Source organism: Mixophyes fleayi, chromosome 3 (assembly GCF_038048845.1).
Source record: "Mixophyes fleayi isolate aMixFle1 chromosome 3, aMixFle1.hap1, whole genome shotgun sequence".
NCBI lineage: Eukaryota > Metazoa > Chordata > Amphibia > Anura > Limnodynastidae > Mixophyes > Mixophyes fleayi.
The window spans coordinates 217,081,196-217,103,477 of record NC_134404.1 but is presented as its reverse complement, the minus strand read 5'-3'; the positions used below and the strand labels follow the sequence as shown (position 1 = coordinate 217,103,477).

The following is a 22,282-nucleotide window of genomic DNA, read 5'->3' as shown; positions in this document are numbered from 1 at the left end:
TTGAGATACATTCGTATTTATTCAGACAATGAAGACAGAAAACAACACCTGCTATCACTGAGAAATACATTCCTACAACAAGGATACCATCCAATAGTTATAGATGAACAGATCCACAGAGCCACAAGAATACCAAGGAGTAGCCTCCTGGATTATAAACAGAAGGACTGCAGTGTGCCCCTAGTGGTAATCTACAATCCCCACATGAACATCTTGGGAAAAATTGCTGCTGATCTTTAGCCCATATTTCAAAAAGACAATAGACTGAAGGAAATATTCTCAGATTTACCTCTCCTTTCATACAAACAACCTCCAAACTTTTAGAAGTGCCCTCTCATCACCATCAGAGACTGGCACCTTCCCTTGCAAAAACAAAAAATGCAAAACCTGCACCCATGCCCTACCAACAAACACAGTCCACATACCCAACACACAATGGACTATAAAATCACTGACACATTCTCTTGTACATCCTCCAATGTGGTGTACATGATACAGTGTACAAGGTTCCCTGAGGGAATCTACAATGGGGAGACCAAGCAGAAACTACAACCCAGGATGAATCTACGCAGACACACAATAAAGAAGACTCTGGACACCCCTGTTGGTAAACACTTCTCTGGATCAGGACACAGATTTAAAAATCTTATTACTGAAAAGTTTTTTTTTTTTAAAAATGACATGAAGAGAAAAGTCTGGGAATTCAAGCTGATAAGATTATTCCAGTCATTGACTCAAGGACTCAAACTAACACCTGGTTTATGACCCACTAGATGGACACACTTCACACCTTACAGAAGAGTGACTCCAGATCTTTGAACTGTTAGGACTTTTACACTTCCATCCCTAAGGAAAACCTCCGTTTTATTAATTGTGCTTATCTTTATGATGTATTCCCCCTCCCCTGCACAAATTGCTTGATGTAACATCTCTTAAATGTTGTGCCCTTTTCTCAGCCATTCATTTGTAAACGTGCCTGATGAAGGGGCCTCTCTGCTTTGAAAACTAGCAAATATAAAAAAATATTTTGGTTAGCCAATAAAGGTATCACTCCTATGATACTTTTATCTTTTTGACATGAAAGTATTCACCATCACATAGATTTTTCTGGCTAACACGATACTGCAATAAAAAAAAAATATATATATTTTGCTACACAAAGTTGATCTAGAACATGCAACTAAGTCTGGCATCACATTTTAAATGTTTCTCCCACTCCAATACAATATGGTTTTGCCAAGGTGCAAAGTTACTCCTTTTTTCCCTTTCCTTAATAAATCAGGCTCAATATGCCCGAGGTTCTCAGAGGCTGAAATGTGCCTCTTTTCCTGAGGATGAAATAAAAAGATTAACTGGGTGATTTAAAAAACAGTACTCAGTCGTCTCTCTTTATCAGTGTATACTTATCAGTGTATACTTATTTTGTAAATAAATAAAATCAATTTTGAGGAACAACAGTATGAAATAACACTAAATTACTAACCAGGGTGATGTTTGTCATTACTGCACTATTGCAAGTTGTAAGATTCCAAATCACTTCATAGTTGAAAAAAGTGGTACCGCCTTACTGAAGCTTCATAGAGAGAGTCTGGCTTTTATATAAGATGTAACATATCCTTCATTATCTTCAACACAATGTTATATATTCTTTAATCTGGTGTCCATCTTTTGACAACTAAGCCCCATTCCCCATATGCTATTATCTTTAACTTATGTGAGCACATATGACCGGTACCAACGCCACCTGAAATGTATTCTGAAATGTCTCTTGTCATTGGCATATAAACTTTCTGTCTTTTCAAATTCTTGGTTTGTACTTAGGAAGACTATAGTCTAACATTCTCAATATCTTTTTGTACTGAAGATTGCATTGCTCCCTCCCCATTCTTTTTTTCCTTTCTGTACCCCCTTCCCCAATTTCTCTGTTAAGAATTTCCATAAACAGTTGTTTTTTAAGCGCAATTTCGGTATGAAATATGTTGGGAAAATTAAATGCCTCCTGAAAAATTACTATCCAGGAACATATACGAGTCATTAAAAACAAGCTGTTTTACCATTCATTTCCAAAACAATTCTTCCATATTCACTTTTAAAGTGATTAAACATGAAGGTATCATCTACCAAAGAAATTGGTACAATAAAAGATGTTATGGATATTCAAACTTCATACTCTCCGTGCACAAAGGTTAAATGATAATTATGAGATTGCTCTGCTATTTATTGAGGCTACTACCTTTCACTAACCTTCATCTATTCTCTTGATTGATCCTTCATAGAACTCATAAGGACTCATCATTTATTTTTTATTTTTTTAACAACATATTTTACCCATATTGACATGTTTTCTATTTTATTGTATTATTTTCCTTCTTTAATTAATGCCTAGTTCCTATTTGCACCTCTTTTAATTGTTTATCTTTAATAAATTCCACTTTTATTTTTATATAACTTTCATTTTACTAATGTATTAGTTTTAGTTCTATATGTAGACACCTCCCCATTGAATGCACTCCAGATAAGTTGTTTTATCACTTTTTAATGTGTGTTTTCCTATAACTTTGAGTTATTGTTTGTTTGGTACATGTTCACATGATGATTGTGTGGCACTGGCACACATTTACCTTCATATTATGGCTGCTATCCTTTCTTGTTATACTTATGTAGTAATAGTTTGAAATTAGTTAATCACATGTATGTATGTGCTAAGCAGCACCATCATCAAATGCCAATTTTAGTGTTATTTAACTATTAAAGTAATTTCATTGTTTTCCAATAAGCATTGTCTATGCGATTTGTGTGGTTCCAAAGCACAAGCAATTTATTTAGCAAAAGCTTAGCAGTTCAATAAATAAGTACAGTACAGCCGATACATGATACATACGCTGCACCTGCTAAGCTCAGCTGCGCTCTGCTGGATCCAGCTACAGTCCTTCAGTCCTGAAGACTGTGATCAGTGACTGACTAGCTGAGTCCAGGGAGCAGTATATATACATTTGGTGTTACAGTAAATACAATACAGATGACTTGGCAAGTATCCATAGGTTCAGGGTTCAGGAAGGTCCAGTGTAATGCAGTCCATAGGTCAGTTCAAACAACCCCCTCCAAGGGTGGGGGTCAACATTCCAAGGGTGGGGGTCAGCTCTCCAGATGATGCATATTTAGTTTTCTCGCCAAGAACTGGTTCAAACTGGTCTATTAGCATTACACAGACAATATCATTCTAATCATTTATTCCCTATCATCGATACCTCACACACGCAATGTGCGATCCTTTTGGCGAATGAATTGGACAACTGCAGATAAATAAAGGATTAGAATGATACCAAACATGACATGCTTCCTGTGACCTGAACTCTAAATATCACTAATATGTTCATATAACATTACAATATTTAACTATAAACTAAATAACAATTCTTCATAAACGACTGTGGATTGGACCTATTATAAAAATTAACTATATACAAGTGAATGTGTAAGTGCGAGTGTATGTGTGTGTTAATTATAGTGTAATTGTGTCATAACACATGGCGTACTGATCGCAATCGCACTGTAAAACAAAATTAATCAATATACTTTCTTTCATCCAATTATTTGACTTTGACATAACATACAGCATTTCAACGAGAATACCAACGTTAAAAGAAGTTGAATACTGGCATCATAAATGGACAAAAAGTAAAATGTGGCTACATAGATAAACTGTATTTTTGAAGGATTATCCTTTCTTTATCCAGCGTATGTACAGTCCCACTAATACAAAATGTGACATAAACATGGTTTAAGTACAAAGCTCCTACTTTACCCAAGCATCATAACAAATGTGGACCTTGCATAAGCTAGGTACACACTACACGGTTTTCGTGCAATAATCGGCTCAATCAGTCAACATACGACCGCTCTTTCAAAAGTCGGGTTAGTGTGTGTGGTGACACGATGGTCGAAAGTCTGCCCAAATGGACAATTGTCGCCTCATTTGGTTGGTCGTACCGTTTAATATTTTCGTTCCAATCTCGTTTCCGTTGTGTAGTGTGTATAAACTTCCGTCCGATTCATGACAATCCTCAGATACTTCCTTGACCTGGGGGGCGTGTGTATGAAAATTTTTGATGTCTGTTCCAGTATATATTTTGCATAGATGTATATAGCACCTGTCTGGCTGCAGACCCATTATACTTGTATAAAGCACGTGTGTTAATTACCCTTTGCGTTTATGTTGACAATGTATTCATATTTACCCTTTATAAACTTTAACCTTTATAAACTATTAAAGTTATATTAACCTTTATTAGCTAATATTTGTGAAATACCCAGAATAAACCACACAGTGTTCATGCTACATTTTAGTTGCAGGAAAAAAAGTACCACAATTTTTACACACACAGGTGTCTGAAAGATCCGCGTGAGACGTGAGCGCACCCATACATGCTCAAAGAATCAATCCGATTGCAGAGTAATGCAGAGCACTGCAGAGTATTATATATAATTGAAAAGGAAAAAGATGGCGCTATTGATATCATCTAATAAAAAACAACAAGTAGGTAAAAGTCCCGAATGAACAGTTCCATGAAAGTCAATAAAAGTCAATAAAAGTCAATAAAAGTAAATCTTGATGATGGTTTTCACCTTAGATCAAATCTTCTTGATTCCCACATCCATCCGTTGATCATAAAAAGAAAAATACATCCAAAAAATATGTCTTAGAATGATTTATATCAGACATCAAAGTGGTTAAACTCGTTATGGTCTCTCCATTCACCGGTGAAATCTAACATGTACCATGCAGCACCCCGTGATAAATATTTGATGTCTTTTTAAATGTGCACTTACACAAAAAACGGATGGCTGGATTCAGTGGATAATTTCTCCCCCTTTACTGAAGTCAATATTTACTCTGATATAGAAAACAAAGGGAATTTCCTCATGTGTAAAATCATTGGTACATTTATTTCAACAATGGGCACACGTCCCGATAAAACATAAAAACATATGACATAAAACACACGACCATCAGATGAAGGTGGACTCTTACCCCCACTCAGAAAATAACGGGCAAGTAAGGAGATGTTAATGTCCGAATCCGGACCGCCGGCTTAATCACTCACAGATCCCGCTGTTACTGGGTGGAAGGGAGTTCCCCTGCACGTACTTCTGATGTCACCTACTCCTTTCCAACACGTTTCAAATATTAAATCTTTATCAAGGCATAGTAGGCGAACATTTTGGGCTCAGAATGGATTCAAAGCAGTCCACATATGAGCAGAATGAGCAACCAGGTTCTGTCACCAGTCCTGATGGTAGTGTTCCCAGTACGTCATCTGGGCAAGGCGATGTCAAACTACACAGTGTTTCAAAATCAGTCCAAAAAACACACACCAAAATTTTTTTTACTATGTTGAAGCGAAAAAGAAGTGTTATTGAGGAAAAGTTAAGTGCCGATAAAAATTTTTTTGCCAACATGCCATTCTACACATGCAGTGGCAAAGAGAGAATGAGGCCTTCACCTTTCTCTATTAGTGGCAGATCCAAAAATGTTACCGAGCCTACAAATGGTGCACAACTACTGTTACGCGTCAAAGCCGAGCTGCAAGATAACAAGAAGGCATTAGAGGATAATGTTTGCTATGAATCACAAATGATACCAATCCCTGTGGAGAGTCCATCCAACAGTGGAATGTCTAATCGTGAGCATTCTGTTAGTGTACCCATAAAGAGGGGCCCTTTCAGCAGTTCTGCTGATGTGTGCCTGAACAGCCCGAGTGTAGCCGGTGATACACCAAGTGATGATGACACTTTTTCTTTAGAAGAGGATGTGGGGGAGATTTGGTTATCCGACGAGGGCGCTGATGATGATGCGGTTGATTGTGTAAGTCCTGCACCAGAGGCAGCAGTGTGGTACCAGTGGCAGCAGTTCTGGCACGTCAGGTTCTGGCACCAATTTGCACTTTCCAAACACAAGCAGGGATGACGCAGGTGGCAGACCACAACAGTTTGACATCTGGGCTGGGTTGAAGGATTTGTCAAAAAAATGTGTGACCTTGACCATAACTCCAACCAATCCTACTATTAACATGCAAAGGATGGTGGAGGGCCTATCAGGGATTAAACTGTATTTTTCCTAATTTTCACTAATAATGTTTGGGTGTAATATACACCCAAAGACGAGTGCTCAATTGCTAAGAGTCATTGATGAAAATGAAGACAAGTAGATTTTGGAGACAAATTGTGCTGTGTTATATAGGTAACACCCAAAGAGAAGAGCTCCATTGCTAATTGTAATTGCTGAAATAGAAATAACAGGGCTGACAGTCTTGGTCTAAATCTGCAGTTACATTTTATTGTACCATAGCTCACTGCGAAACAGGAAAGGTGGCAGGGTTTAGTGATAATCTTCCTCAAACAATACTAATTCATCCCACCATCATAGAAGTCTGTGTAGTATGATGTAATTGCCAATAATGGCCTTCCAAAGGGAATGACTAGTTGATTTTAGGGCAGAGCTGGCACGATTTTTGGGCAATTATTTTACAGCAGAGCAAATATCAAAATGTTGTGTGGACTCATCTGCATCACCACTGGGTGTCTTGGGAAAGCAATTTTTTTCACAACACACAGTTGCCAAAGAAACTGAAGGAGAAGACATCCAAACAAGATGTTGATAAGTCTGTGATCCTTGCAAAGAAAATTAAGTATTTAATCGACAATTAAAATATAGTTGGCACATTTACTTTGTTTTATTTCACACTATAATTTTCTGTAGCACCTTTTCAAAATGTTTTATTAAGGCAATCACTTGACTCATGCTAACCGTGTCTGCACTTTCTTCACAGGTAACTACTTCGCTGGACTAAAGTATATTCCCCTCAAATGCTAGTCTTCTTGCAGCTGCTGCATTCTCCTACATGCTGTTGCAGAAACCAGATATTGACCCTAAATGTTTCTGGACACAAACAGCATCTCCTGCATGTCATTTTTAAAAAGTTCTGTAACACCAAGTTGATAGTGTGTGCAAAACAGGAAATGTGATGGAATTCAACCCCGCTGTACTGCTTGACCAATACTGGGGTCGTAATCAGAAATGACATATCCTCAGGAGAGTCCAAGCAGGATTAGCCATCTTTCAATGACATCCCTTAGTTTTTGGAACAGTTTGTCAGCTGTATGCCTCTTACTGAAGCCGCTGATACACAGAGTAGCCAACTTCTCAAAAATTTGATGTACCTGGGTACATGCTGCTGCTGTCTATGCTGGGGAAGGCGAATGACCAACCCAGTTGGCTTTCACAGTCATATAATCTTTAGTTTGCCCAGTTCCGCTTGTACACATATCTGTGGTTAAGTGTACAGTGGGTAGAATGCCATTTTGTCGCCCAATAATTAAATTTTTATGAACTTTCTGATACAGGAGAGAATGAGCTTTTCTAGTAAAATGGCATAGTGATGACATTTGCTAACAGGGACAGAACACCTCAATTAAATGTCTTAAACCAACTGTATTAATAGTGGACATTGGACGCAGATCTAACATTAGCATAGTACCCAGGGCGTCTGTGATCCGCTTTGCGACTGGGTGACAGCTTTAATTCTTGCTTCCTCTTGCAGAGGATTGTTTAACTGGCAATTGTTGGTTCAGGGGATATTCATTATGAAGGTGTTGGGGGGGAAGATTGCAGGTGCTGAGATGTAGATGAGAGAAGGGAGGTAGATTATGCTGGACTGCTTGTTGTTATTTTTTTTAACCTAAGTTTCTGATTTTCCCAACAGTTTTCCAAGAACTCGCTGAAAAATGACGAAACATGGAGGAGGATCCCAGATGGTTAAGGTCCCTACCTCTACTGAGTGTGGCTTTAAAAACGCTACAAATGGATAGACAACTCTTGCCAGGATTTGTGCAAAAATAATTCCACACTTAAGAGGTGGATTTTTGGTCTTATGCCCAGGCATGACAATGTCCTTTTTGTTATCACTGGCAAGAACTGCAGCAATTTTTCTTTTCAAGTGTATGAAAATGATATTGTGACATAGGAGATGGTCAAAATTAAAAAAAAAATGACTGGAAATTAGTGTTACTGAGGTTAATAATAATGTAGCTACAAAATAATAACTAAATTATGTTATTTTAGCACCAATAAATGTAATTTTTTTAACAAATAGCAAAAAAACCCCAAACAAAACCAAAACCAATACACGCAAGGGCGGTTTTGCAAAACCAAAACCAATACCAAAACATGACTGTAATCCAGATCCAAAACCGAATACAAAACCAAAACACGGGGGTCAGTGACCATCTCTATTGACAACACACGTTTGATTTGCATTTATAATGGCTGGCTTTAATAGTAGAATGATTGGCTATTTGAACATGTGAGAACTTCAACCACATGATGGCATCAATTAATCTAATAAGTAAAAGGAATGATACTACCGTTCGATTTATGATCTTACTCCAGGGTGAAATTGTCAAGATCCATTGGTAGAGTGTGCTGTTCAGTGTAACTCTGCTACAGTTTAACAAGCTTCTGTCTCATAAGATTTCTTTTTTCAGGAATACCAATATTCTTCAAGGCAAATACCTTTTTTGTATCCCAGGGCTTTCCCACTGTCCGGATCTGTAATAAAATAGTTAGGCCACAGTACACAATTTTGTTTTTCCTGAAGATCGTTTATGCCATTGTACTTCAGAGTGTAGTTTTCGAAATTGCTCTCTGCATGTGATCTCTCTGAGAGACGGCAAACATTTGTTCTACCATAAGATGACTCTGCGTGTTGTGTGAGGTATACAGATGTGTTGGAATTCTCTGTGTGCCCATGCATTGTCTGCATTCCTAAATGGGTCATCTCTGTAAACCTGTGTGTGGGTGAACTCATTTAAGGGTTTACAAATTAAACATTTTCAGTTACTATTGGCAACTGCAGAGTGCAACATGTCTCTGTGTACACTTCATTGCTCTGTTCTGCGTACAAGACAATTGTCTATTCACTATTTTCTAAAGATGTAGAAAATATTTCCCTCACATTGGGAACTGTGGGAGTCTCCCACTTGCTCATCATTTCCTATTGGCAAAAATAGTATAGGAGACATCTGCTGCTCCTACCTTTGTTGCAAAAATGTACTCTTTTAGGATACGTATATCCTGCACCAAAATTCCTTCATTCTCCATTAAAGGAACTTGTTTGAATAAGTTATTCTTGACTCCTGTAGACTCTTGGTCCTGATTATCATCTACAATATTTTCCTTTGGAGTTTTCTCCATATTCTCATGAAATATTTTGGCAATTTGATTACAAACTGCAAGTCTGTTTTCTTTCATAATTCTTTCAAATTATTTTTCATTGACAATTAGTAAAACAGGTACCGAATATTTCAACTTCCCATCTGGGGTGCCATTTTGTTGCAGAATCGTTCTATTTATTTATCTTTTATTCTATTTAACATATAAGTATTGATATATATCTATAGAGATATATCTTATATGTCTGACCTATATGTCTGCCAATATATTATATCAGGCTTGCAATTGCTAACTAGTCCAAACATACATTATATAAACACATTTATCACATGTGTGCATATGACTGGCTCATGTGTTTTTAAAATGGAAAAATACTCTATATCACTACAGTCCAAGAAATATATTCATGCAATAATAAATATACACAGATATATTACCTTTGCTTATTGACTATGCAGAATTTATTCGTCCAAACCTTTGCAATCTGACATAAATATATTTGTATGCAATTTTGATATCTATCTATAGTTTATATCTATAATCATTCCAAAAGTAATTTGACATTGAAACTCAGCTCTATTTTTCTAATATTTATTCACGGGTTTACAAATTACAAAGTAATAAAACACAATGAAAGTAATTTGTCTAATTACTTATGCTTCCTTAACCATATAATAAAGCAAGACTGTGTAACAGAACACTAAACATTAATACACATATTGTATCCTTGCAAGAATAATATTAGTGTAAATATATATATATGTAGGACCTGCATATAATGAGGTACCCTTGACGTGGGATGCAGACTTAAGTCTTTTGATCAAAATATGAACTAATACCTCATGTTTTCATTTTGCTAGACACACACAGATCTGCAGTTTAAAGGATAAGCGCTGACAACTTTCTTTCTCTTTTGTATACATATATGGGCATTTATATTGCCACGCAGCTGGTACCACATACAATATGGGATATACAGAGCGCGGGCTTGTTGCCAAGCAGCTGGTACCATATATAATGTGGGATATACCGAGCACGGGCTTATTTTTCTCTGGTTTTGTTTCAAAATATTGCCTTTTTGTCATAGCAGCTGTCCATCAAGCCTATTTAAGGCACAATTGGGTGTGGCTCACAAGCCAGCCTTTGCTAGATGTAAACCCCTATACCTGGGAGGTGAGTGTATCTGATTTTAACTGCATTTTAATAGTGTTTAAAGCATATAGGTCAGTGTAGGACCTGCATATAATGAGGTACCCTTGACGTGGGATGCAGGCTTAAGTCTTTTGATCAAAATATGAACTAATACCTGTGATGTGACCTCTCTTTATACAGTCATAAAGCATGAATTAGGTATCACAAGTACAAAGTATTTCCTTGATCAGGATCCTGACCTAAATAGCAGACAGGTAGAATTCATCCTTATAAATATAGAATTCATCCTTAAAAATAATTACTTTTGGTTTGATGATGACTTCTATTTGCAACTTCAAGGCACAGCCATGGGCACAAGATTCGCCCCCAGCTATGCAAATTTATATATGAGCTTTTGGGAAAATCTTACAATTTTGTCCAACAATAGCTGGGTGGCGAAACTGGTGCTCTGGAAAAGATTTATAGATGATGTTTTCATCATCTGGGATGGTCCTGAAACCTCTTTGCTGCAGTTTCTATCTCACATAAATACGAAAAATTATGAACTACAGTTCACAGCTTAGTATAGCCAGGTCTCTGTAGAATTTCTAGATTTAGAAATCTTTATCTTGGATCACACACTCGCCACCAAAACATATAAAAAGCAGGTTGATGTGAACAGTTATATTCTATCTGATAGCCACCATCATCACCAATGGTTAAAAACTATTCCAGGGTTCGACGCAACTGCACACACTTGAAGGATTATATCGAACAAGGCACACAAATGATATCAGAATTCCAGGAGAAAAAGTATGATACTCATTTAGTACACAAAGCATTTGATCAGTTGAAACACACAGAACGAAGCAAACTGTTACAATACAGGTCTACAGATACTTACAACACCTCCAGTACAACCACCAAAGACAAAGATTAGATATACTTTATATCAGACTACTCAAGTGGAGCGCAACAACTAAAACATATAATAAAAAGACATTGGCATATCCTACAGAAGGACGACATAATTGGACCAATACTCCCACAATATCCAAAGGTTGTGTTTAGGAAAGCCCCCGACCTTAAGCAGACTCTTGTCAGGAACCACACCAGAAACAACATTCCTCGAAGCGACTGGTTGAGTACCATAAGCCACAACCCTGGCTTCTATTATTGTGAAAGATGCAGTAATTGCAAACTTTTAAATTGTAGGTCCACCATTAATATCTCAAGATTCTACTCCACATACAACAAGACCAGCTTTTCCATCAATAATTTTTTCACGTGTGACACCAAGAACGTGATATAACAGTATGTGGGCCGGACAATCAGACCATTAAAAACCAGGATAGGTGAACACATCAGAAACATTAAAAATGGTTTCGAAAAACACCATCTTCCTCACGACTTCAAACTTGAACACAACTGTGACCCCAAAGGTCTAAGCTTTATTGGCATTAAACTTATACAGACCAACTGGAGAGGCAATAACATTAAAGTGATTAATAGAGAGGAATCCAGGATGATTTTCCTCCTTAACACCCTCATACCGCGAGGGTTGAATGCAGATTTTGACCTCTCAGTATGACAGAACTACGAGTACTGGCCTCATGTCTTTCCATTCACCAAAGAGTTCCTGTCCATACCCATGTATTTGATGGGTGACTGTCAACTTTAGTCCACGATACACTGATCCCCCATAGGTGATATCTCCATGTTCACTGTTATCATAACACCCTTGCCATGCCCAACCTCTGCCATTCTTGGAAGCCAAGCAGGGTTTTGCCAGATCAGTACCGAGGGTGACCGCTTGGGAATATCTGGTTTAGTAGAAAAACATGTCCGAGAACAACTGTCCCAATTGGGGTGTATCGGTAAGGAATGGACTTGATGACTAGTCTCCTTTCACTGCCTCTATTACGACATTCAAACATTCCTTGTTCTGATACATAATCATTGATTATACCATCAATTAAATAATGCAACCACCATCTTTACTTTTCTGTATGATATTTGAACAACCTACTTGTCTTAAACTATGTTTCCATAACTTTGGATGGTTGTATTGCTACTCATTTGTATACAAGATCTTAACAAGATCTTAACAATTAATTTGTTACAGAAACATAGGTTCTTTAGTCTGATTTCTATGTGATCTTTCATTCAATATATTTATAACTTACACATTATTTTGGAATAGATTTCATTAAGGTATGATGCACATATATTGCAATTAGGTTATATAGAGTTAGAATGTATCTTTACTGTTAGATCATTGACTTTTATTGTCATATGTATTTCCTTTTTTTATATTCATATATGTATTCATGCATCAATCGTTTATTGACTCTATATTTATGATCCTTACTGACTCAAGTGATGCCATCCATATTATGTGCTAGATTCCTTGAAACCACCAATCCTGCATAATTAACGATGACATCTATATAAACCGGCACTTCACTATACGACCATATTCCCCTGAGGAAATTCGCTCAGCGAATAAAACGTGTTGGGACACACCCCTCTCTGACGTCACACCGGAAGGAAGTGCTACTGTGGAACGCACGCCGTCTGCCTCTCGATTCCACTCGCGTTGAACACCACTCTTAGCGCCTTCAGCGCTGTTATCTCAAACGGACACCCAGTTATTTTGGCCACATCAGGAGACATCTATTAGGATACTCTTGGACTATACCATCCTATTTTTGGACACTCAGGATACAAGGTTTGTCATACACTAACATATCGGATTCACCATCCATTTTTTCCTTTTTTACTACTATTGAAGTCCCGGGCAACCTCATCTCAGTATAGACTTGGATTTCAATCCACAGGATCCATATCTGTTTATCGATTGGCCAGTGACATATTACTATATAGTACATATAGTACTAGTATAGTATAGTACTATATAGTACTATATGCATTGTGTTTATTGATTTGCAGCTGTTATCTTGCTATGTACATTTTATTGATTTAATTAAATGCATGAAATTTTATCCCTTAATATTCACTTATCCATTCATCAACTGACTCTATATCCATCTATATCTTTTAGCTCATCCTACTATCCCACCTTAACCTAGTAGAACATTTGAGGACTTAATATATCTTTTGTACACACATCTTATTAAATAGGGACAATTGAGCACTCACTATATATATTTTAGACTGTAGAGCAGTTGGGCAGGCAAACTTACAGAAGTGAAAGAGGAGGGTTTTAGCAGTGTTCAACAAAGCTTCATTGCTAATTGTCATTGCTGAAATCCAAATATACAAGTCCTTGCAGGATTTTTTACTGAATTTGCACAAAAAAGTGTAGGGTGTTATATACACTCAAAGACAAGAGCCCCATTGCTGAATTTGTCATTGCTGAAATACAAATATAATATACTAGTCTTTGCAGGCAATTTTTTACTGAATTTGCACCAAAAAATGTAGGGTGTTATATACACTCAAAGACAAGAGTTCAATTGCTGAATTTATCATTGCTGAAATACAAATATAATATACTAGTCCTTGCAGGCTTTTTTTCTGAATTTGCACCAAAAGTTGTAGACTGTTATATACACCCAAAGACAAGAGCTGCATTGCTAATTGTCATTGCTGAAATGCAAGTATACAAGTCCTTGCAGGCTTTTTTTCTGAATTTGCTGACAAATTCAGAAGTGTTATATAGGTAACAGACAAAGAGGAGTGGTCCATTGCTAAGAGTCATTGCTGAAATAGAAATTATAGGGCTGGCTGGCTTGGTCTAAGTCTGCAGTTACATTTTACTGTACCATAGCTCACTCAGAAACAGGAGAGGTGGCAGGGTTCAGTGCTGAAACAGAAATTGTAATAATAGGGCTGTCAGTGTTCTTAAAAGTCTCCAGTGACATTCTACATTGTTGTTGTCACTATCCAGTCTCAGTCATGATGATACTAATCCCTCTACCTCATGTGCTAAAGCCTATGTTCAAGTGTATACTGGTTTTAAGTCAGGGAAACAAAAATGTAAATAAAAAGCTTGTACCTTTTTAAAGAAAAAAAGCTCTCTAAAAAAAGCTGAAAGTGTACTGTAGAAAAACATAAAAATGCCAATATACCATTTTACCTAAAATATTACCATACCAGCATCAGGTAGCTCCCTTCTTTTAGCTAGATTTCAGCACCTGCAATCTACACTGTCATCATATTCACCCTCATCAATGTGTACATCTTCCTCAAACAATACGAATTCATCCCCGCTGGAATCCACCATCACAGAAGTCTGTGTACTTTGATGTAATTGCCAATAATGGCCTTCCTCATGGAATTTTTAGTTCATATTATGGCACAGCTGTCGCGATTTTTGGGCAATTCTGTTACAGCATTTAAAATGTCAAAATGATGTGCTGACTCAACTGCATCTCCACTTAGTGTCTTGGGAAAGCTAAATTTTTTCTGAGAAACAGTTGCCAGAGAAACTGAAGGAGAAGACGTCATTACAAGATGTTGATAGCTCTAGGATCCTGGCAAAGCAAATTAAGTCCTAGAGCTACAATTACAATATAGTTAAAGGATTTGCTTACTTTTATTTCATTCTTCAATTTCTCTAGCTGCTTCTCAAAAAGTATAATTAAGGCAATCACTTCACTGAAGCTAACCGTGTCTGCACTCTCTTTACAGGTGACTACTTCGCGGGACTAAAGTACATTCCTCTCAAATTTTAGTCTTCTTGCACCTGCTGCATTTTTCTACATGCTGTTGCAGAATCCCGAAAATGACCCTATATTTTTCGGGACACAGACAGCATCTCCTGCATGTCATTGTCATTTTTTAAAAGTTCTGTAACACCTAGTTGATTGTATGAGCAAAACAAGAAATGTGATGGAATTATCCCCCTGCTGTAATGCTCTAACAATATTATTGGTGGAGTTAGCAGAAAGCATATATCTTCAAGAGAGTCCGAGCAGGATTAGCCATGTTGCAATGTAATCCCTTACTTTTTGTAACAGATTGTCAGCTGTATGCCTCTTAGTGAAACCGCTGATACACAGAGTATTCTACTTCTGAAAAATGTGACGTACTTGGGTACATGCTGCTGCTGTTCCTTCTGGTGAAGGCGAATCACCAACCCAGTGGGCTGTCACAGTCACATAATCTTAAGTTTGCTCAGTTATGCTTGTCCCCATATCTGTGGTTAAGTGTACAGTGGGTAGAATGGCATTTTGTAGCCCAATAATTAAATTTTTATGAACTTTCTGGTAGAGGTGAGGAATAGCTTTTCTAGTAAAATGGTGTTGTGATGGAACTTGGTAATAGGAACAGAAGACCTCAAGTAACTGTCTAAAACCAGCTGCATTAATAGTGGACATTGGATGCAGATCTAATACTAGCATAGTCCCCATGGCGTCTGTGATCCGCTTTGCGACTGGATGACAGCTTTCTTACTTTCTTCCTCTAGCAAAGGATTGTTTAACAGTCAATTGTTGTAAACTACTAGTAGTAATCTTCTGGGTTGAAGATTCACCCCCAGCAGCAGCGGGACTAATTCTCAATAATTCTTCAGAGGAATCATGGTTAGTGGAGGAGTCATCTAGCCTTAGCAACTTGGATTCAGGACTAACTCCCATTACTTGTGAGGATATTTATGATGAAGGTGTAGGGGGTGTAGATTGCAGGTGCTGGCATCTAGGTGAGAGAAGGGAGGTAGATGATGCTGTACTGCTTGTTTTTATTTTGTGAACATAAGTTTCTGATTATCCCTCCCCCTGTCATTTCTTCACCCTCAATAGCCCTCTTTCATGCCTCATTTCTGCCATACTGTTCTTTTTAAGTAAAAATTAAATGAGTGCCAAAGAGTGCTGTGACCCTTTTAAGATGCCAAATGCAGCTGATTTTAGAAAATACAGGAACTTAAAATGGGGGGTGTTAGATGAAAGAAGACAGATTCTAAATGAAGGTCAAATTAATTTTTACCTACCGTATATTATCCTGGCTTGGAAGGTGAGGGGGCTTTACAATTGTATTATCCTAGGACGGCTTGAACCCTTTATCAGGCCCTGATTATGTTCCATCTTGTGAAGCTCAGCTGGAATAGTGAATTGCATCAGTTCTAGTTGCTCACATGTAGAACTAAACAGTAAAGGCTTTTGTTGTGCTTTCACAATCTCAAAGGTAAGCACATGCGTACATCCACAAACAGCACATTCTGTTTGGACCGTCTGAATGATCTCATCAGAATAAAGCCTTGGTTTAGTATTACATGGCTGTATTGGGCTTCTATTTAGGTGCTAGATTCATCTTGTCTCTCAGACTCATCAGATCACATGTTGCACCTGAGTCTAACTGCCAGGGTAGCCTCTGATTATTTAAGGTGTGATGTGCATACAACTTTTGGCCTGCTGATCTTACAGTTCCAAGGCATTATGTTGAGTACATCACCTCAGAACTGTGGAGGTCTGCGTCAGCTGGATTTGTTTCCTCTAAAGTTTGCACTTTTCCTGCTGAATTCTGTCTTTTGTTTGACAAACACACTTTAGTAAAGTGATTTGTAATACTGCAAAATCTACATTATTTTCCAAATGCTGGGCACTGTTCTTTTCCATGTCTATGCATTTAGCCTCAGCGTTATCATGCAGTATGTTTGACTGCTGGTGTACTTTTTTGGTGATACTTGGGTGGTGCTCCGTTAATGAAATCACTTTTGCTGTGGTATTGTTTTTCTGCAGAATTGACATTGTTGATCTGCTGCCTGTCATTGGTTTAATTCTCTGGTCGGTGAGCTCTGTTTTGCGACAAATCTCAATAGCTGCTGTCATTTCCAAATCTCGTTCTCTTAAGAGGTGGCAGTGTGTGCTCTCACTCCTTATGCCCATTACTAATTTGTCTCGTATATGTTAATCTTTTAAGATGCCATAGTCACATGTTGTTGTTTTCTCTCTCAGCCAGGTAACAAAGTTGTCAATTGGTTCATTTTCAACCTATGTGCAACAGCCACAAATGTAACTTTCATAGATCACATTTTTTGCAGATTTGAAGTATATCTCTAATGCATCTAGTATTGCTTTGACATCCTTTTATTGTACCTCTGTAGGGCCTGGATTGTGCTTATAAATGAGATGTCATTTGCTGCCTATTACTCTCCTCAGTGTGGCTGCCTGCACCTCTCCTGGCTTGTCAATAAGGCCTTTGGCCAAAGCAAAATCTTCAAATTGCGTTTCCCCAATTGTTACTCGAATTGCCACTGATCTGCATCCCCTCTGGGGGAGGACTACTGTTAGCAGTTGCCATAATAATATGCTTTCTCTCTCCCTCTCTCTTCAAAATAGCTGTAAACATTATCTCAGTGGGAAGGTGCTTGTACTTTCAATCACACAGACCTTGCACATGGCTTACCAGAATCTTGAGTGTTTTATTTCCAGCGGCGAGCATCAGTTGTGGGCTGGATAAATTCTGTCCCTATGTTTCTGAGGGTGTAGTAGCTTTCCCTGGCTCGGAAAATCATGACACACATTAGAATGACATTAAAATAGCGAAGAGTATAACAACGACAAGGAGAAAATGTCCACTTACCACTTTACTGACAGACACTTTTTCTTCCATGTTCAATAAGCGGCTGAAGTAAAATGCGACTTTAAGGACTGTCGGCAGGAACAAATGATGTCACTTGTAGTGGGCACAGTTAAAATGCCGGTTTTAAAGCACTCGTGTCTGGACCCCCCGCCTGTATAATGCAATCCAGCATTACATTGTCAATCCTTTTCGCTGTTATACTCTTTGCTATTTTAATGTCGCTGTAACTTGTGTCGGGATTTTCAGAGCTGGAGTAAAAGTCTACCACCGGTTTCTGATGCATGCAATAAATACTCGCACACAAAATGCTAGATAACTTTAGCCATGTTAAAAGTAGGAACAAAACACAAAACGCATCCTGATCAAAAGGTAAAGTTGGACAATATTAACCAATAACATTGCAACACTGGTTTGGGACCAGACATAAGGATAACATATGTAACAGAAATTGATGATTATCCTGATTAATGTGTTGTACCAAGTGCTATATATTTGCAAATTTAAGAAAGAATTTCAACATCAGCATAGGAAGGGTTGTTTAATATGAGGATATTTAAAGTGTTAAATTCTTCACCACATAATGGGGTAATGACAATACACTAAATTAATTAAAAAAGTTCTTGGACAATTTTCTTCCAAAAATGGTATTTCTAGTTAAAATTAGCAGAGGGCATTAAGGGGTGGTTGATCCAGGGATTTTATTCAACTGCGCTTTTGGGATCAGAAAAGCATTTTTCCATCTATGAGACTAGCCTGTCAACTGTCACTCAAAGGGTTTTATTTTGCCTTTTTCTATAATTTAGGATTTATGAAATATTGAACTTGGACCTGTGCCTTTTTTAACCTTACTGATTTCAAATATGTTTTCCTATAAGTATCCTCAAATTCTGAAACAAATCCCTTTGTTGCATGACAAAGAGATACAATACAATGCAACTGCTGTGTATCCTATGTACTAATTTATCAGTAATATATGCCCAACAAATAATGCAAGATTTATTTTTCATCACTCAACTCCTTTCTATTCCAGTTAAAGGAAGATATACCAGTGTGTAACTTTATAACTTTAACATAACCAATAGAGTGACAGGGAATACTATGATACATCATAAATATAGATATGCAAAATTTTCAAATGTGTTCTGCAAAATATTCCTAATTCTGCATTAGCCCACAAAACTTCACGTTTCACTGGCAAAATCTGGTATTATGCATTCCTATTCCTATTCTTTCCCAAACATAGCACAAAGCAGAAATAATTAATTATCCTCATATGTTCAAAGCCATATTTAATATTTTAGAAACATTACAAAAATTTCAAATGCAATAAAAAAGCTGAAACATAAGTCCTCATTAAATCCTTTGTTCCGTATGTAAAACTTATAGAATTTACATATAACTTTAGTACAATGAGGGAGTGGATATCGACTTACACATATCTTTATTATATGCCCATAGGCCTGTTTAATTTTTCAAGCTGGTTATGACGAAGGCCATATCCTTAAAGTCCATAAGTTATGTCTAAAGGTGCATTTCTTAAGATGCGTACAACTCAACATACAGCCTAGAAAGAGAAGTGTTCAGATACATATTTGTTTTTAAGCAAAAGTTGCATTAAATTTACAGTGCATATATTGTTTTCTTTGCATACTTTTTATAGAAAGCATAATCAATATGCATATTACACCATTGGTTTTACAATTTGTGAAATGCTTAATTTTTATTTATTTTTACTAAAATCTCACTGCCCGCGGTGATTGTAATATTCTCCACAATTTTTCAATATTGTAACCTTAGTATCCATAATTGGTTTGACATATACTTTACACAGAGGCTTTTGTCTTTTTTTAGGCCTATCAGATACAAATTTACAAAATGTTTTATCTTTCTTAAAAATAAACATTATTTGTTCCCCTAGAAGATCTCCCTACTCTCACATACATTATCAGGACAAAAATATTTGGCAACACATGTTAATTATTGAATTGAGGTGTATCAATCAGATCCATTGCCAGAGGTGTATAAAATCACGCACCTAGCCATGCAGTCTCCATTTGCAAACGTTTCTGATACAAAATGGGTCGTTCTGAAGAGCTCAGTTACTTCAAGCGTGGTACTGTGATAGGATGCCACCTTTGCAATATGACGGTTTGTAAACTTTCATCCCTGCAGTATATTCCACGGTCAACTATAAGTGATAATATTAGAAAGTGTAATCATTTAGGAACAACAGCAACTCAACCACAAAGCGGAAGACCACGTAAAATAACAGAGCAGGGTCAACAACTGCTCAGGCGCATGTTGCTCTGCTGATTTCCTAGCTGAACAGTTCCGAATTTTCACGGTCATTAATGTAAGCACAGAATCTGTATATAAGGACCTTAATGGAATGGGTTTCCATGCCCGAGCAGCTGCAGGTAAGGGTCACATCACCAAGACCAATGCTAAGCGTCGGATGGAGTAGTGTGAAGCACACCGACACTGGACTGTGGAGCAGTGGAAACGTGTACTGTGGAGTGACAAATCATGCTTCTATGTTTGGCGGTCAGATGAGAAAGTCTTGGTTTGGCGCATGCCAGGACCTGTCTGACTGCATTATGCCAACTGTGAATTTTGGTGGAGGAGGTATAATGGTATGAGGCTGTTTTTCAGGGTTTTGGCTAGGGCCCTTATCTCCAGTGAAGGGCAATCTTAATGCTTCAGCATACCAAGTCATTTTGGACAATGCTATACTTTCAACTTTGTGGCAACAGTTGGGGGGAAGGCCCTTTTCTATTTCCACATGACTGTGCCCGAGTGCACAAAGTAAGGACAACAAAGACATGGTGTGATGAGTTTAGTGTAGAATAACTTGACTGGCCCACACAAAATCCTGACCTCAACTCAATTTGGGATGAACTGGAATGGAGATTGCGAGCCAGGTGTTCTCGTCCAACATCAGTGCCAGACCTCACAAATGCTCTACAGAATAAATGGGCACAAATTCCCACAGAAACACTCCAACATCTTGTCAAACTCAAGACTTACCTGTTTATTCAAGCATTTGATTAATATATCTGTACTTTCATAATACCCAAATGCTTAGTTCTTTTCTGAATTATGTTTATTTTGAATATGTTTACTTTTATCATGTGTTTTCATTCTGCAAATGTAAAGAGCTTTGAGTCCTATTGGGAGAAAAGCGCTGTATAATTTAAAGTTATTTTTATTATTAATATTTGAAAATGCCCTTCATACACACAATTATAATAACTAATTAAGCCTTAAAATATTTTTTTTCTCTGGATTTATTTTTTAATTTTTTAGGACACTTAGCATATAATAGCTATTTTCTGCCCATATGTTTAACTTATTGTCTGCCTGAATTAGGAACTTTCAAAAATCCTATATCAGCACCTGAGCTTCTTTCACAAATTGCAAATAAATCTATATTGCAATTCATTTCCCCCATCAAATACTAGCTTTATAAAATCCCTTATTATGGGTTCAAACTTTTACATTTTTGTGGATCTGCAAAACCATCATCATCTAACTGGCACATATAGAAAATCAAGCTGCATCTCATGAAGCTCTAATGCAAGCATTATAATTAAGGAGATTTACAATTTCTTTAACTGATTAAAACAATTATTTATGTATCTGTACATCATGTCAATGTGACACAGAGAAACAGAAAATGCCTCATCTCACCAGGGTTCATAGTTCTACTAACCAAAGTACATGTTAACAAATGAAGAACTACATTTGGCAGGCATTGCCAAATCTTGTATCTGGATATATGTTACTGTTTATACTAAAATTTGATAAAACCAACATATGTGCAAAATTTATTTAAAAATAGTCATGGATATATGTCATTGTTACATGGGAGGTATACTTTATGTATAACCAGCCATGTGTAAAGAAAACATTAATGGTGTGTGCAAAGCACACGTATGTAAGTGCCATTTGATGTGCTGCTACTATACAATTTTATGTCTCTGTCTGATATTATAGAATTAGCTGTAATGTAAAGTAAATAAAATATTAAAATTACAGGCTCCATATCACTTTTATTGAATTTCTCAACCATTAATTATTTGTTGCTTATAATTACCATTATAGTGAAGATGTATCTCTTATTTAGTTTCATCATTTGATAGCAAAATGTTATTTTTTATATGTTCCTTTACGAAACAAAGAGAAATAAGTATTCTATAGATTATCAAACTATGCTTATTTTATAGAGGGGAGTTTGCCCATTAAACAATCTGGATGTGAGAAAAGTTTAAAGATATTTCATATTAAATATTGCTGCTTCTATTACTGTACCTTTCTTAAATATAAAACTACCATTCAACTAAGGGAAGTATTCCTTAATTTGAAGGCTAAGCA

General features: G+C 37.0%; 1 long non-coding RNA gene across 1 annotated transcript; it reads left to right on the top strand.

Annotated features, from left to right (window-relative positions):
• Positions 1-12,901: 12,901 nt before the first annotated feature.
• LOC142142874 (uncharacterized) lies at positions 12,902-16,192 on the top strand. The gene is made up of 2 exons (XR_012689370.1): positions 12,902-13,094; positions 15,020-16,192. It is a non-coding gene; the product is annotated as an uncharacterized LOC142142874 (long non-coding RNA).
• The last annotated feature ends 6,090 nt before the right edge of the window (positions 16,193-22,282 follow it).